Here is a 12,613-nt window from a genome sequence, read left to right as displayed (position 1 = left end):
TTCATGTACTCTCGTAAACTCTGAAATTAAACATAATAATTGTAAATGTTTTAAATTTATTGTACATTAGCAAAAATATTTTTACCTTCAACGTTTCCAAGTCATTTTCCAAACATTTTACTTTAGTGTGATTAGGATCTTCCGCATATATACATTCAAAACAAAAACTTGTATCACATTTTTTAACTGAGTTCGCCCAAAATTTTCGAGTTTTGAGAAATCTGTTCAACGAAATTGTGCGGGGTTTTTTCAAGCCGAGCTCACGATTTCTTATAAATTGAACGACTGAAGTTTCCCGATTCTTCTTCGAAAGTTGTTCCCGCTCATACTGAAGTAATTCTTCAACATCACTAGTTCGAAAATCGAAATCAGGTTCCTTATCAGATGATTCTTCTTTCGCATATAATTTCTTCCATTTCGCTCTTCTCTCTCTCTCAATCACAATTTTTTCCACCACAACTGGATCCATCCAGACATCATATTCATCCATATCTTCATTGCCGATGATTACGTTTTCTTCAGCATCATTATCATCCATATCTTCATTACCAATGATTACGTTTTCTTCAGCCATTGCACTAACGTAACACACACACAAGACTAATGAAACGCAAAGAACAACGAAATAATATTCTAATGTCGCAGACTCCTCTTCATTATATATCTTTTTAATATCTTGCGTCTCATTCCAACTAGAGCATCGCGTCTCATCTACCTCAGCATTTCTCTACATCTTTGGCGGAGCGTGTTCAGAAAAATTGTCGACTATTCTTATTCGTATGGAAGGAAAGAAATAAAATCATAGATTGAATAAAAATAATTATTTATTGCACGCATCGTAAAGAATATCATTTACAGCACATGTTAATAATTCGCAATCGATCAATGATTCGCTGTCAAAGACATCACTCTCACGTATCGTTTTTACGGCATCGCATACAGTAGTAATATTACTACATTGTAATACAGTTTCAAATTGTTTAAATTTTTCATTCACGAGATACGTATTCTCGCATAACCAATTGTGCATATGATCGATACAATTTTCAAAATTAAATAAATGTAATAACGTTTCTGGTTTCGTGTACAAAGAATTTTCGCATAATGCAAGTTTTACAATTTTCGATTGATACATTTCAATCGTTAAATCTCCAATTCTTAATGGGGGAGCAGTCGATTGTAGAAATTGTTCAACATCTGCTTGCTTCCGCATCAACAAATTCCACGTTGAAAAGGGTAACACTATTTGATTGCCTCGATTATCGCCGAGAATCAGCTCCACGTACGATACAGCTCCAACGCTTATTCCAATGTCCAAATACTTGTACAACATCGGGGTTAGAGCGTACCTTCTTCCAAGTATGCGAGCTGCACGACGAGGCTGGATACTATAAAATATAAATAATTATACAACAATATTAAAAATCAATAAGTAACAAATTTTTAAACGATTTAAACTTACGTGTCGCATTTTTGCTTCATACACGGTGGAGTTTCACCATTTCGAATCGGAACGTAGAAATTTATATTTCTTCAGCGATGAATCTTTCACACGCGCGATTGATGCAATACTACAATCGTATTAGAATCAATATCAATTCAAATATCTCAAAAATCTCAAATTATGATGTAGAGGGATTATTGCTGACGCAACATTTTAATTTCCTCCAAAATTTTATCGCGCCGATGTACGACTGCGATGACATCATCATCTTCGGAACAAAGATTTAGCTGAAATTGCTAAAATCGAGCGCCGATGTACGGCTGCTCCTGATACAATCACGTCAAAATTTTCAAATGTACGTGACAAAACGGGAAATTTTCAAGGTTAAGATCTGCATCGAAACTAAAATTTAGCTGAATTTGCAAAAATCGAGCACCGATGTACGGCTGCGCCTGATGCAATCACGTTAAAATTATTCAAATGTACGTGACAAATAGTGAAAAAATAATTGCCAAGGTTAAAATGTGTATCATCCCTAGACAAAGATTTAGCTGAATTTGCTAAAATCAAGCGTCGATGTACGGCTGCGCCTGATACAATCGCGTTAAAATTATTCAAATGTATGTGACAAAATAGTGAAAAAAAATAACCGCCAAGGTTAAAACATGCATCATCCCCAGACAAAGATTTAGCTGAAAGCGCTAAAATCGAGCACCGATGTACGGCTGCCCTTGATGCAATCACGTTAGATTTTTCAAATGTACGTGACAAAACGTGAAATTATCAAGGTCAAATTGCACACGGTACTACGGGGAATTTTTTGTAAGATGAAATCGTTCTAGAACGTTCGATGATAAAACAATGCATGAGACAATATATTATATAAATCATGATAGAGAGACGCACCCCACCAGTAGCTAAAGTGCATCAGACCTATCATTGGAAACGCTAAATTTTGCAAGTGTACGTTAGCAATATGGAGGAGCAAATTTTGCGAGAACAATCCGCTTTGCTTGATTCGCTGGAAAACTACATTGTGTGGGAGCAACGATGCGACGAGTACATCGAGTCGTTGGAAGAGCAAAGTCGAATCAAACGGCCGCGATTATCGATCGGAAATCGACAATCACTGATTGCTCGGATCGCGCGCCTCGAAGGTTTGAAAAATTCGGTACGTGGACGTTTCGTACACGCGGGTGCCGGATGTAGTGCGCGTCAAAATGGACTTGTGTGGCGCGAAATTGATACGGCGTTCGAGAGTCGCGTATCGACTGGTGCGGTGATAAATTATAATCACATCGAACCGCGCCAATTTCTCGATGACGCTAAAGACATTGTGCAGGACGCTCTAAAAAAACACAATTGTGTAAAAGTGAACACTATATTCAACGGCGAATTTGTGTCGGGTGATAAACACGCGAATAAAAGTGTGAATACGAGAAACTATGAACTCTTTCGCACATCCGATTTACGCGAGTGGTACGAACAGCGCGTTATCGAGTCCACCCTAGCGTCTCTCGAAGAGTTTCAGGAACGCGATAGCGGGTGGGCTTTGTCGCGAATACTGAACTTGACTGTAAATATAAACAAGTACAATCCTTTGCGCGCGGGATGTCACATCAAATTACCGCGGGAGATTATGATAAAGAGAGCGGTGATTAACGTGCAATCAAAGGACAATGCGTGTTTCGCGTGGGCAGTGGTCGCCGCTCTGTATCCCGCTGAAAAGAACGCGGAACGGGAATCATCGTACCCGCATTACGCGACAGTGCTGAATCTCCGGGACATTGAGTTTCCAGTGACTGTGAATCAGATTAAGAAATTTGAACTTGCAAATAACATTTCAATCAATGTGTACGGCATCGAAGACAAAAACATTGTCCCGATACGTCTTTCGCAGCAGAAACGGGATAAGCATGTGAACCTGCTGTACATTGAAGATGACAACAGCGTGGGACATTTTGCATGGATCAAGAATTTATCCCGGCTCGTGAGCTCGCAATTGAGCAAACACAATGGTCAAAGATATATCTGTGATCGGTAAGTTTATTTTATATTATTTGAATAATTATAGGTTATACACTTTGTTACATAAATCTTAATTAAATTTTTTTCTTTTACAGATGCCTTCATTATTTTTATTCAGACACCAAGTTGCAGTCGCATACGGTCGACTGCGGAAAGCTAAACGACTGCGCTGTCCGGTTGCCGAGCGACAAGGACAAGTGGCTCGAGTTCAGCAACCCTAATCGGAAGGAACGGCTTCCATTTGTGGTCTACGCCGACTTGGAATGTGTCTTGGCCAAGACGAAAGAAGAAAAATTATATCAACGCCATCGGATATTTAGTTTAGCTTATTATGTACATTGTTCGTACGACGACTCATTATCAGAGTATCATTCGCGTCGTAGCGTCGATTGTATAACATGGTTCGCCGAAGACCTTAAAAATTTAGCAATTCGCGTTAAGAATATTTTAAAAACAAATGTCCCCATGGTAAATTTAACGTTCGAAGAGTGGGAGAAATTCCATAGCGCCACTCGTTGTCATATATGCGAAAAGCCGTTTACGCAAGATGATACACGCGTTCGCAGGGATCGGCATCAGCGATATTTTCAGTAATATTTTCAGCTTTGGTTAACGATTACTTAGATAATCAATAATCAAAGTCGAAAATTATTTGATTATTCGATTAACCAATAATCAAAGCAAAAAATTATTTAATTACTTTGTCAATGGTTATTCGTAACTGGGAAATTTTTCGTTACTTGCTTAACCGGTAATCAGAATGAAATAATTTCATTTACTTTGTCAATCATTAATTGGAACTGAGAAATTTTTCGTTACTTGATTAACCGGTAATCAAAATGAAATAATTGTAATTATTTGATTACTCAATAATCAAGATCTGATGTTTCTTGATTATTTTAGTTATATAAGGAAATATTACTAAATTGATGAGAGGCACAATATTAATATGAGTATATTTTTAATGTAAGTAATTTTTATTTTTTACTCGTTCTCTTAAGGCTCCCGAGTACTCGCGCGGCCATATTGGAATCGTGACGTCAGAAGCGAGAAATTGCGAGAAATGACACATTGAGAATTCTTGCGTGCCATTTTTAAACAAAAAGATATTTTAATGAAACAAGACTACAAATCGCTTTAGCACATTTGTAAAATATTTCGGCCTCTAAGGTTTTTCCTTGACAATTAATAAATAGCCGTAAAATGAGTGTCACAGTAAACTTGTTTATTTTGACAATTTTGACAGCTCGGTAGCTTATTTACTTTGACACTCATTTTACGGCTATTTATTAACTGTCAAGGAAAAACCTTAGAGGCCGGAATATTTTACAAGTGTGCCAAAGCGATTTGTAGTCTTGTTTCATTAAAATATTATTTTATTTTAAAATGGCACGCAAGAATTTTCGGCGTGTCATTTCTCGCTTCCGACGTCACGATTCCAATATGGCCGCGCGAGTACTCGGGAGCCTTAAAGCTACTATTTGCTTTTGAGAGCACTCTTTTTTCAAACTTTTCATCTATGAGACGATTGAACTTTGCAGTACCGAATATCGTGACAAAACTGAGTAGTCTTTCGACTGGAGCTGAAGATAGAAAGTATTGCATTTCATAAACGCTAATTTAATGATAACGTAAGCATGCAGAATTGATATATTGTTTTTTTGCTCTTGACAGAAACGTTGAACTCAATTTCACACAGAGTACTCCCTTTAATATTTTTAATGTCTGTTTGGCCTTCGTTTTCAGTATCGAAATCGAACCCATCGTTACTAATGTTCATCTTTATAAAATTTTGTGATGGAGTATTATAATATGCCGCTATTCCATTTTTTTATAGCGGCCATTGCATTGCCGTCAATCGAATCCCAAATTTTTCTCTTAAGAGGGGAGTCTGAGAGAGCGATATTTTTGTCAAACATTCATTTTCAACATCTCAACTCTTTATGATTGGATAGTTCCTGTCTCACTCACTCTCGCTCTCCTGCTCATTCTATTTCGATCGCGCTCAGTTAACGCGAGCGAATTCTTTCTTCTTTCTCTAACATGACTTCTCTCGCTCTCACTCATGCTCCTTATTCCGATCGCCGTCTTCGCTCCTTTGCATTCTCTTTGAATGTTACTGGCGTTTCGGTTGGCAACAAATTTCAAAGTGCTCATTAACAGTACTTAAAGTGAACTAATTTTAAAATTGTGTATGCAAGCACTCTCATAAATTATATAAATATTATATTATATTATTTAATACTTATTTGTTTGAGGAAAGTAAATAATTAACACAATAAAATTGGTTGAAAGGTGCCGTGCTATTGAAAAAAATTTAATTCAAAAGCATAGCGTATTAATTTAATTAATAATGTTACTGAATTATAATAAAATGCATTTTAATTAGATTGATGTTGATATAATTATTTTATCCGTGTATATGTTGGAGCCGTCCGGGGCCGGGGGAGAATTTGCCGACAGCCTTACTCTGGCAGGTTTTTAGGAGACACATCGCTTAGAACGTGTCACTTGTGTTTTGGCAATAACTCAACTGCTGATAAGTTTTTGCTTCTCGCGAGTGAGCAAAACAATTCCCCAGCTCGGCGCGGGGAGCGGGCAGTCGGCACCAAGATTCCAGAGCGCAGTTTATTGGTCTAGTCGTTCTAAGACAGCCATCGGTAGTGTGTGATTATTTTTGCTTTGGTTCTTCGTTTTGAAAGATTGATATTTTCAAAAATTTATTAATTTTTTTATAATTTTCGCATTGAATTATACGACAAGTATATAGTGGCTTGTATACGATAAGTGTATAGTGACTACTCGTGCACTCTCTCACTTCGCCACCTACAGTGCGTATTTTCTGTTTCCACCTGGCGATTACTTACTGCTCACACGGCGAGGCACAAACAGTATGTATTTGCATTTAGTTAGTTTGAGAATTTATATATTTAATTTAATTAACAAATATATGTTGTAATTTAAAACCTATGTGAAGTTGCCACTCGACTTTTAATAAATAAAGTTTTCAATAGATAAAATAATACTGTTTCGTTTGTACTGTCTCGTGTGTGTTTATAATAATTTGGCCAAATTACGACGATTGATATTGTAAAATGTTATTGAATTTGGAGATAAAAATTTTTCAGTCTTTCATTTTTGTTATTAAAAATAAGCATCTAATAAAAAATTGCAATTAGAAAAAAGTTTCGTCTAGTCGTTCTCTACAAGCCTGTATTTAAAAAAAATTAATTTTGCAACTTTTAAAATCTTCATGCTCTGAGACGTTTGGACAATACTTTTACGCGTTTTCGAGCGAGTTTTTTGATCCGCATCCTTTTTAACAAATAAGTAATTTCGTCAATTTGAAAGACATTTCAAATTTGTGTCATGTGTTTTTAAATCGTTTGTAGTTGTTTGTAGTGTTTATTGCAAATATGTTATAATTTTTAAACTATTCAACTACGAACGACAAAAAATCACGAAAAGAAAATCTATACTACAGACAACTATAATATAAACTATACATAAACTATATATAAACGATTCTAAAACACATGGCACAAACGGATTTAAAATGTCCTTAAAAGTGACGAAATTACATTATTTTTTAATTGTAAATATATTATAACTTTTAAACACACAATTCAAACGATTCTAAATACATAGCGCAAGCGGATTTGAGATATTTGAGATTTTAAGCCGAGTGACAGTCATTTTTTAATTATTTTTTTCTTTTAATGGGTTGAATTACGAATAAAAATCTTTTTACTACAATCAACTACAAACGAAACACTATTATCTATTAAAAACTTTATTTATTAAAAGTCAGGTGCCAAGTTCGCATAGGTTTATTTCAATCATAATATATTTAATTTAATTGTTAAAAATAATTGTAAAATATTGTACGAGTAAATTATTATATTGACTTAAACACAAAAATTTGGAATTTTAAAATGTTTGTTAAAAAAATTCTCATTTGCGTTTAAGATAACTGTTTTTTTATTTTATTGTTTGAAAATAAATTGTTACCATACGATTTATTTCATTTTATGCAGAATATGGCATCATTCGATGACAATAGTCCATCAAATATGAATGATGATAGTGAAAATTCGAAAATGTCCATCGTTTCGAATAATTCTGAAACGGAGATGGCTTCTACGAGTTTTGCAAACATATTAAATCCATCTGAAAACACCATAGAGAGAGAAAGTTTGGAAGAAGAATGTAAGAAACGATCATATTTAGATGGTACATGGTTTGTTCCTGATTTGTCAAAATCAACCTCTACTACTGGGAAAGTTTATGGCATATGCCAGATATGTAAAGCAAACTTCAACAAACAATCTGTCATTAGTGGAAATTTAAACTCCTTATCTAATTTTAAAACTCATTTGAAGGTAAAATGCTTTGAGCAGTAATAAAAAAGTTTTGTTTTTTCTTAAAGAATATAACATGTAATAGTGCTTTTCATATTAAATTGTTTTCAGAGGGTACATAGTCAAAAGTTGCCAGAATTTGAGAATTATTGTTTAGCTAAGAAACAACGGCTTCATAATTCCCAGGATAATAAAAATCGAAGAACCTATTGTGATTTTTCTCAAATGGAATTCGAAGATAATGTTACAAACTTCATTTTAGATAGTTTTGTACCGTATAATACAGTAGAGTTACCATCATTCCGGAAAATTTTCGATGGTAATTTTGATTTAATTCAATTAAATATAAAGAATACAAGCAATATCAAGTCGATTTCAGAATTCGAAATATTTTATGATAGAAATGTGAAATTCGAAGTTTGAAATCACGTTTTCTACATAGATAGTGAATTTAAGCTATGAATGTGTATTATAGACATGAATATTCGTAAAGATGGCAAACAACTGCATCATTTATCTGCCCGTACATTACTGCGTAGAATTGAAGAAACATATAAGGATAAAATAAAAAATATAAAAGACAAAATTTCAAACGCCAAATATGTGTGTACGACAGCAGATATCTGGAGTAGTCACAGTCGTCGATTCATTGGTGTGACTGCTCATTGGGTAATTATTAAAGAATTTATATTATTAATGTGTACTTGTATACTCAATTCGACACTTGTAACAGTGGTCATTTCATTTGGAACTTACATGTGTTTTCATTTAGATTGATGAACAATCTTTCAAAAGAATGTCATATGCCATTGCCTGCAAACGATTCTCCGGAAGCCACACACATGATCGAATTGCCATTATTTTGAATGAAATTCATTCAAAATATGAAATAACTAATGAAAAGTTAGTGGCTACTGTGACAGACAATGGTTCCAATTTTGTGAAAGCTTTTAAAAAATTCGGAGTTCATTTAGATGATTCTTTATTTCATGAGGGTGAGTCGACGTATTAGAATTTTTTTTAATAATATATTTAAATCCAAGCAATGAAGACATTGATAGAAAAATGTATAAACGAATCGACTTTTATAATAAAATAGATAAATGAATAAATAAAAAGAATCATAAAAAATTTAGAATTCTTTGTTCTTAAACTTTCCAACAATTTACAATAGTCTATGGGAGTTAATGATAATATAGATGTTGTAGATTACATCGAAAATGAAGAACAAGATGGAAATGAACATCAGTCTCTAGAAACAATATCTTTTGAAGGAATTATTTCTCCATTATTACCTCCTCACCAAAGATGTGCTAGCCACACTCTGCATTTAGTTGCAACAACAGATATTTTAAATGGCATCAATTCACACGAAAATATGAAATTGCTATATAATGATGTCATAAAGAAATGCACGAGTTTGTGGAACTTGACGAGATCTCCAAAAAAATATGAGATCATAGTCGAAACCTTGGGAGAGGCATTGAAACGATCCGTTGCCACGCGATGGAATTCATTGTTCGACTGTTTTAAACAACTTCTAAAGTTAAAAGACAAACTTTTGATCTTAAATGTTCAAATGGATATTGCAGATCCTTTAATAGCGAACGATTTTATGTAATATACACAATACACATGCAAAATGAAATTTTTTAAAATTTGATTTGTTGATATATGTTATTAATTTTACAGATTTTTAGAGGAGTACGTTAAATGTACTGAGCCAATCGCGGAAGCACTTGACATTCTTCAGGGTGAAGTTGATGTCAGCTACGGTTACTTGTTACCAACAATTATATCTGCAAAGAATAAATTGCAGAAAATAATCGACGCTGATTTAATTTATTGCACAGCATTGGTTAATTTATTGATAACGAGTTTAGAGAAAAGGTAAAAACAATATATCTCTACAATCTCTACAATCTCTACAAATTTCGTTTTTCTAACAATAATGTCGTTTAAAAAAAGTGTTAAACCATATTGTTAAGTTAAAATTTCAAATTCCTTTCAATAAGTTTGATTGCAAATTCGTCTCAATAAGTTTGATTCAATTATAATTGACGTGAGAAAGCAATACTAAATGATTTTAATTATCAGAAATTAATTTTAAATATTAATTTAGGAAAACTTAATTTAATTATGTTCTTATTTCAGTAAGTTTAAGATAGATTTTAACAGTTTTCTCTTCCACTACAGATTTTCGAATTTACTAAAAATTGTAGAAGAAGGAAAGCAAGCAGCCGTAGCAGCGGCAACTCATCCAAAATTTAAAATAAGATGGTTGAAGTGCTTAAATGAAACGGCACGAGACAATGCAATGGCTGCTATAAAAAGTGGAATAGCGGCCTGTTACAATGTTAATGTTCCACCACAAAATTTTGTACACATGGACATCAGTAACGATGGGTTCGATTTTGATACTGAAAACGAAGGCGAAACTAACATTGCAAATATTATAGGGAGTACAGCATGCGAAATTGAGTTTCAACGTTTCTGTCAAGAGCAGAAAAATGATATATCAATTTTGCATGCTTACCCTATTATTAAACCGGCGTTTATGAAATTTAACACTTTATTGCCATCTTCAGCTCCAGTCGAAAGACTATTCAGTTTTGCCACAATGTTCGATACTGCAAAGTTTAATCGTCTCACGGATGAAAACTTTGAAAAAAGAGTGCTCTCAAAAGCAAATAGTATTTTTAAAAGAATGATTAAAAAATAAAAATGACTTAACATTAAAAATATACTCATATTTAATATTGTGCCTCTCATCATTTAGTAATATTTCCTTATATAACTAAAATAATCAAGAAAAATGAGACCTTGATTATTGAGTAATCAAATAATTACAATTATTTCATTCTGATTACCGGTTAATCAAGTAACGAAAAATTTCTCAGTTCCGATTAATGATTAACAAAGTAATTGAAATTATTTTATTTTGATTACCGGTTAATCAAGTAACGAAAAATTTCTCAGTTACGATTAACGATTGACAAAGTAATTGAAATTATTTCATTCTGATTACCGGTTAATCAAGTAACGAAAAATTTCTCAGTTCCGAGTAATGATTGATAAAGTAATTAAATAATTTTTTGCTTTGATTATTGATTAAACGAATATTCGGAAAATATTTTTCTCTGATAAATAATTAATTAAATACTTAAATAATTTAATTTAATATTATTTTTTTTGCCGATACTCTGCGCGTTCGCGATCATTGCCATCTGACCGGGCGGTACAGAGGTCCGCACATTCAAATTGTAATCTAAATTATAAAGATTCTTTTTGCATTCCGATAGTGTTTCACAATTTATCCGGTTACGATTCTCATTTTATTATCGAGGAAATAGCCACAGCGTTCGAAGGGAAAATCGAGTTATTACCGATAACCAAGGAAAAATATATTTCGTTTACCAAAATGTTGATCTTAAAGAAGAAGAATCAAAAAATCAAATAAAATTACGTTTCATCGATTCATACAAATTTCTCGCATCGAGTCTCGATAAATTGGCATCATTTTTGGACAAAGATAAACTCAAAATTTTAAAATCGGAATTTCAAAATTTATCAACAGAAAATTTCAATTTGTTAACGCGAAAAGGTGTATTTCCGTACGAATACATCGATTCCGTCGACAGGTTGCATGATACGTGTTTACCATCGCGCGAATCGTTTTACAGTTCCTTGACCGGTGAAACTGTATCCGAGAGCGATTACGCGCACGCCGAGAACGTCTGGACACGATTCTCCATTCGGACGCTAGGCGAATATAGCGACTTGTACCTCAAAATTGATGTCTTGTTATTAGCCGACATTTTCGAAAACTTTCGAGATAAATGTATCGAAAGTTACGGACTCGACCCCGCGTATTATATACTCTCCCCGGATACACGTGGGACGCCATGTTGAAGCATACAAAGATCACGTTCGAGTTGCTTACAGACATCGACATGGTTATGTTTATCGAACGTGGTATACGCGGTGGTCTGAGCCAATGTTCGGGTAGATACGCTCGCGCTAATAACAAGTACATGGAGTCGTACGATCCATCGAAACCATCATCGTACTTGATGTACTTTGATGTAAATAATTTGTACGGATGGGCAATGTGTCAACCGTTGCCCTATGCTGATTTTCGATGGGTCGACGATGTGTCAATTTTGACGTATCATCCATCGCGCTAGATTCGCCTACGGGCTATATCCTCGAAGTGGACCTCGAGTACCCGCAACATCTTCACGATGCGCACACTGACCTACCGTTTTGCCCGACACGCGACAAACCACCTGGCAAGCGGGAATTCAAGCTGCTTGCAACGTTATACGATAAGAAGCGTTACGTGATACACTACCGCAACCTGCAGCAGTGTACGCGGCACGGCCTTCGTGTAACAAAAATACATCGAATTTTACAGTTTTCAATCTCCCTGGCTTCAAAATTATATAGAATTAAATACACATTTCAGAACATTGGCTAAAAATGATTTCGAAAAAAATTTATACAAATTAATGAATAATGCGGTTTTGGTAAAACGATGGAAAATGTGCGCAATCGTGTCGATGTAAAATTATTAACAAAGTGGGACGGACGATACGGCGCAGAGGCGATGATCGCGAAACCAAATTTCCACAGCAGAAGCGTTTTTTCGGAAAACTTAATCGCTGTGGAATTGCGTAAACTCGAGGTGAAATTCTACAAACCGATTTACGTGGGTATGTGCATCCTCGACATATCCAAGACATGTTTGTACGAATTTTCATCAACGAGTAATATGGCG

This window comes from Camponotus floridanus, unplaced genomic scaffold (assembly GCF_003227725.1).
Source record: "Camponotus floridanus strain SB8 unplaced genomic scaffold, Cflo_v7.5 scaffold420, whole genome shotgun sequence".
Lineage (NCBI taxonomy): Eukaryota > Metazoa > Arthropoda > Insecta > Hymenoptera > Formicidae > Camponotus > Camponotus floridanus.
The sequence above is the reverse complement of the archived record's forward strand: the minus strand, read 5'-3'. Positions refer to the sequence as shown.